This window comes from Myotis daubentonii, chromosome 3 (genome assembly GCF_963259705.1).
Source record: "Myotis daubentonii chromosome 3, mMyoDau2.1, whole genome shotgun sequence".
In the NCBI taxonomy this organism is placed as follows: Eukaryota; Metazoa; Chordata; class Mammalia; order Chiroptera; family Vespertilionidae; genus Myotis; species Myotis daubentonii.
The window spans coordinates 175,570,744-175,576,880 of NC_081842.1; positions in this window are offsets into that span (position 1 = coordinate 175,570,744).

A 6,137-nucleotide genomic window follows, 5' to 3' on the forward strand; every position below is an offset into this window, starting at 1 on the left:
CCAGCTGAGATTTCTACAAGTATGTGCTTCATGATTTCCTCATGCATTAGAAAGCCTAGTCCACTGGCTTTCTTGAAGTGTTCTGCTCCCTTGAGTTTTGTGTGCATCCTTCGGTTAGCAACATCTTGTCCAAAATTATCTGTGGGACACCGATCTCCAGCATTTGTGAATTAACAACATCTATGTATACCAGCGGTTCTCAACCTGTGGGTTGCGACCCCTTTGGTGGTCTAACGACCCTTTCGCAGGGGTAGCCTAAGACCATCCTGCATATCAGATATTTACATTACGATTCATAACAGTAGCAACATTACAGTTATGAAGTAGCAACGAAAATAATTTTATGGTTGGGTCACAACATGAGGAACTGTATTTAAAGGGCCAGAAGGTTGAGAACCACTGATGTCTACACTAAAAATGTTAATGGACGTGTCCTTAGAACTACCCTCTAGCTCAGTTCTCACAAGAAAAATCACCCTTGGTCTACTCAGCCTTGGTTTACAAGGGTATTTCCTCAACTCACACAGGGGGGCAGCACACTCAAACTGAGTCTTTCTTAACACCTTTTCAGTGTGAAGGCCAATGCTTCTAGAATAGATTCTCATCCCTAAAAACCACTTGGAAAAAGGCAGCCAGGGTGGTGATAGGTGCCCCTGTGGGAAAAATTGTCTCAGCATCTTCACATCATCAGAAGTGGCTATATCTCAATTCATACAGAGAGACTCACTCATTGATACTGCATTTTCTCTTAAGTGTAAACACCATTTTTCATACATTTTAATCTAAGAGAAGTCAAGAAGATCTGTTAGCGAAAGGCATGATCCTACATCAGAGTCAGGCTCTCAGGCTACTCTCCATGGACGGACTCCAAGAGTGATTTCAAAGGCCCTATCCATCCAACTACCCATCTATTAGACAAAGCAACTCCAAGTCAAGGAACCACAGATTGTTAAAATAAACCAGGCTTCACACTGTTTGTTAAGATCTTCTAGACCAGTGGTTCTCAACCTTGGCTGTACATTAGAATCAACTGGGAATCTTTTTAAAATCCTGATTTCTGGGCCTCATCCTCCGGAAACAATTTCACTATCAACTGGAAACAAAAGAAAGTATTCTATCAACCTGCTGAATTTTAGAGCCAAACAGTATCCAAGCAAGAAAAGAGTTTATTGCTACAACTGCTCAGACAGAGAAACAATCCATCAAAGACTATGAACGACCAGTGAGCACAGAAAAAAGTCTCCAGAAACCAGACTCTAAGTTATGAAAGACTGTGACTTTAAGGACAGAGAATTTCAGATTGCTGTTATGAAAAAGCTCAAGGAGGTACAAGAGGACTCAGAAAGACAGCTCTGTGAGCTCAGGAATAAAGTTAATGCACAAAAGGAGTACTTTACCAAAGAAATTGAAACAAACAAAAAAAGAGCCAAACAGAAATTGTGAGCTGAAGGACTCAATAAGTGAGATGGCCAGTGTGACTCAGTAAGTTGGAGTATCGTCCTGTACACCAGAAGGTGGCAGGTTTGATTCCATTCCCCGTCAGGGCACATACCCAGGTTGTGGGTTTGATGCCTGGTCCAGGCGCAACAGATAGATGTTTCTCTCTCTCTCTCTCTCTCTCTCTCTCTCTCTCTCTCTCTCTCTCGCTCTCTCTTCCCCGCTTCTCTCTCTCTCTAAAAAAATATATATATTGGAGACTTCCAAAATGGCGACCAGCAGGAAGGTAGGGAGGGAGAGAGTGTGAGAGCGCAAGGAAGTGATAGAGGAGTGTGTGGACGCGTGTGGTGTGTGTGTATGAGCTAGGGACAGTTAGATTCTGCAGGTCTTCTAAGGGGCTGCTAAACCGGGCAGTCTCAGGCGGCTGAGTCCCGCTCCCTGCGCGGAAAACTCCTGGGCGACCACGCCATCTTGGGAAACAGAGCTGCTTGAGACTAGGATCCTGGCCTCAGCACCACCCAGTCTGATCTCAGACGCATACCAGGACCCTGCAGCCACTGGGGACAGAGGCCTGTGACCACAGCTACAGACCTGCGGACACCAAAAGTTCAGAAATCCCCGTGGCAGATCCGTGAGTAACAGAGCCCATCCCCCCTTCCCGCAGGCTTGCGGGCAGCGCCAGAGTAACTAACTGATAGACCCACCCCTTGCCAGGGCCTCAGCGCTCCAGGAACTTTAGTCTGGAAGTGTGCGAGCACCTTGGAACTGATCCTACGCGCACTGCCTGCTTCTGAGCCCTGGGCTGGAAGCAAACGCGCGAACCCCAGGAACTGAGCCTAGGTGCACTGCTGGCTTCTGAGCCCTGGGCTGGGAGCAAACGCGCGAACACCGGGAATTTGTCCCACGTATCACAGGCCCAGGGACCCCGATTCTCTGGGCAGGTGGCAGCACCAAGCACCAGTGACTTGACTGTGTTTCTTTTCACCTGTGCCTGAGATCCTGATTTCCTATGCATTCATACTAAGAGCCAGTGACTCCAATTCCTGGTGCAAGGGCACACAGGGACCCTGATTCTCAAGGCAAGGTCGCGCGAAGCAACAGAGACTCTGATACTGGATTCTGGGGAACTCTGACTTCTGTCGCACGCTAGGGGGCTCTGGTTTTCAACACGCTTTAGGGGGGTCTCTGTTTCAGCACGGTGCAGGCAGGGTCCCTGATTCTAAGGGCGCGTACGAGGCCACATTGAGCGCTGACAACACTGACTCTGAGCGAGCCTGGTTCCCACCAACCCACAACAACCACACATTTTAGTGTCAGAGCTCTTCAGTGACACTAGGGTGGCGGGAGGCTCCCACTGCACACGGCCCAGGCCCACGCAACTTGATGTTTGAACCATCGGGAGATAATCACAATGAAGAGACGAAACAACACCTACAGGAAAGACAATGAGGAGTCACCAAGAAAGGACATTAATGAAGTTGAAACATGCAACATGACAGAAAAAGAATTCAGAATAATGGTTGTACAATTCATTCACTGGATGGATGAGAAAATCAACAACCTATGCAAGAATCAGGAAGAAATGAAAAGTGATATAGCTACAATCAAAAACACCATGGAAAGTTTCAACAGCAGACTAGAAGAAGCAGAGGACCGAATTAGTGAATTAGAAAATAAGGCAGAGAAATAAGCTCAATCTGAACAGCAACTGGAGAAAAAAATTAAAAAGCAGGAGAAGAGCCTAAGGGAGCTTTGGGACAATATGAAATGAAGTAACATACGCATAATAGGGCTGCAAGAAGGACAAGAAGAGCAGCAAGTATTAGAAAATCTATTTGAAGAAATAATGATAGAAAACTTCCCAGATATGGGGAAGAAAAAAGTTACACAAGTACAGAGAGTCCCAGGCAAGATGAACCCCAAAAGACCCACACCAAGACACGTCATAATAACGATGGCAAATGTACAAGACAAAGACAGAATCTTAAAGGCTGCAAGAGAGAAACAGAGAGTTACCTACAAAGGATCCCCCATCAGATTATCAAATGATTTCTCAACAGAAACACATCAGGCCAGAAAAGAATGGACAGAAATTTACAAAGTGATGCAAAGCAAAGGACTGAATCCAAGAATACTCTATCCAGCAAGGCTATCATTCAAAATTGAAGGGAAAATAAGAAGCTTCACAGACAGAAAAAGGCTAAGGGAGTTTATCACCACCAAGCCAGCATTGCAAGAAATGCTAAAGGGACTGGTGTAAAAAGAAGAACTAAAAAGCCCAGAAAGAAAACAGCCACACAAAAAAATAGAAATGGCTACAAACAAGTACCTTTCAATAATAACTTTAAACGTAAATGGACTAAATGGTCCAATCAAAAGACATCGAGTGGCTGAATGGATAAAAAAACATGACCCATATATTTGCTGTCTACAAGAGACCCACCTCATTAGAAGGGACTCACACAGACTGAAAGTGAAAGGATGGAAAAATATCTTTCAGGCAAATGGAAATGAAAAAAAAAAAAAAGCTGGGGGAGCAATACTTATATCGGACAAAATAGACCTCAAAGTGAAGGCCATAACAAGAGATAAGAAAGGCCACTTCATAATACTAAAGGGATCAATACAACAAGAGGATATAACCCTGATAAACATATATGCACCCAATGCAGGAGCACCCACATACATAAGAAAACTCCTGGAAGATATCAGGGGAGAGATCGACAGCAATACAATCATAGTAGGGGACTTTAATACACCACTGACATCACTGGATAAATCCGCTAGACAAAAACTCAGCAAAGAAGCAGCAATCCTAAATGACTCACTAGATCAGATGGACTTAATTGACATCTTCAGAACACTTCACCCCAAAGCCACAAAATATACGTTCTTCTCAAGTGCTCATGGGACATCTTCAAAAATAGACCACATATTGGGTCACAAACAAAGTCTCCTCAAATTCAAGAAGATTGAAATCATACCAAGCATCTTCTCAGACCACAAGGCCATAATATTAGAAATAAACTACAACAAAAACAACTCAAAATACTCAAACACTTGGAAGCTGAATAGCACTTTATTAAATATTGATTGGGTTACCAATGAGATCAAAGAAGAAATTAAAAACGTCCTGGAAACTAATGACAATGAAAACACAACAATCCAAAACCTTTGGGACACAATGAAAGCAGTCCTGAGAGGGAAGTTTATAGCTCTACAGGCCTATCTCAACAAACAAGAAAAAATGGTAGTAAATCATCTAAATCTACAGCTCAAAGAATTAGAAAGAGAGCAACAAGAAAAGCCCAGAGTGAGCAGAAGGAAGGAGACAATAAAGATTAGAGCAGAAATAAATGACATAGAGACCAAAAAAACAATACAGAAAATCAATGAAACAAAGAGCTGGTTCTTTGAAAGGATAAACAAGATTGACAAACCTCTAACCAGGCTCACCAAGAAGCAAAGAGAAAGGAACCAAATCAACAAAATCAGAAATGATAGAGGCGAAATAACAACAGATCCCACAGAAATACAAATGATTGTTAATAAATACTATGGACAACTCTACTCCAACAAACTAGACAACCTGGAGGAAATGGACATATTCCTAGAAAAATACAACATTCCAAAACTTGATCAGGAAGAATCTAAAAATCTCAACAGGCCAATAACTATGGAAGAAATTGAAGCAGTCATCAAAAAGCTTCCAGCAAACAAAAGCCCAGGACCAGACAGTTTCACAGGGGAGTTTTACCAAACATTCAAGGTAGAAGTAAAACCTATCCTCCTCAGACTACTACAAAAAATCCAAGAGGAAGGAACACTTCCAAGCTCATTCTATGAAGCCAGCATCACCCTAATACCAAAACCAGGTAAAGACAACACAATGAAAGAGAATTACAGGCCAATATCCCTCATGAACATAGATGCCAAAATCCTCAACAAAATCTTAGCAAATCGGATCCAGCAGTACATCAGAAAGATCATACACCACGACCAAGTAGGATTTATCCCAGGGATGCAAGGATGGTACAATATCCGCAAATTAATAAACGTGATACATCACATAAACAAATTGAAAGAAAAAAACCACATAGTCATATCAATTGATGCAGAAAAAGCATTTGACAAAATTCAACACCCATTTTTGATAAAAACTCTCAGCAAGGTGGGAATTGAAGGATCATACCTCAACATAATAAAAGCCATATATGACAAACCCACAGCCAACATCATACTCAATGGACAAAAACTAACACCATTTCCCCCAAGAACAGGAACAAGACAGGGATGCCCACTCTCACCTCTCCTGTTCGACATAGTACTGGAAGTGTTAGCCATTGCAATTAGACAAGAAGAAGAAATAAAAGGCATCCAGATTGGAAAAGAAGAAGTAAAACTGTCCTTATTTGCAGATGACATGATATTATACTTAAAAAACCCTAAAGACTCCATCAATAAACTATTAGACTTAATAAAAGAATTCGGCAATGTAGCAGGATACAAAATTAATGCCAAGAAATCTGTGACATTTCTATACACCAATAGTGAATGTGCAGAAAGAGAGACTAAAAAAGCAATCCCATTTACCATCGCACCAAAAAAATTAAGCTACCTAGGAATAAACTTAACTAAAGAGGTAAAAGACCTCTTCTCAGAAAACTACAGGACGTTGAAAAAAGAGATAGAGGAAGACA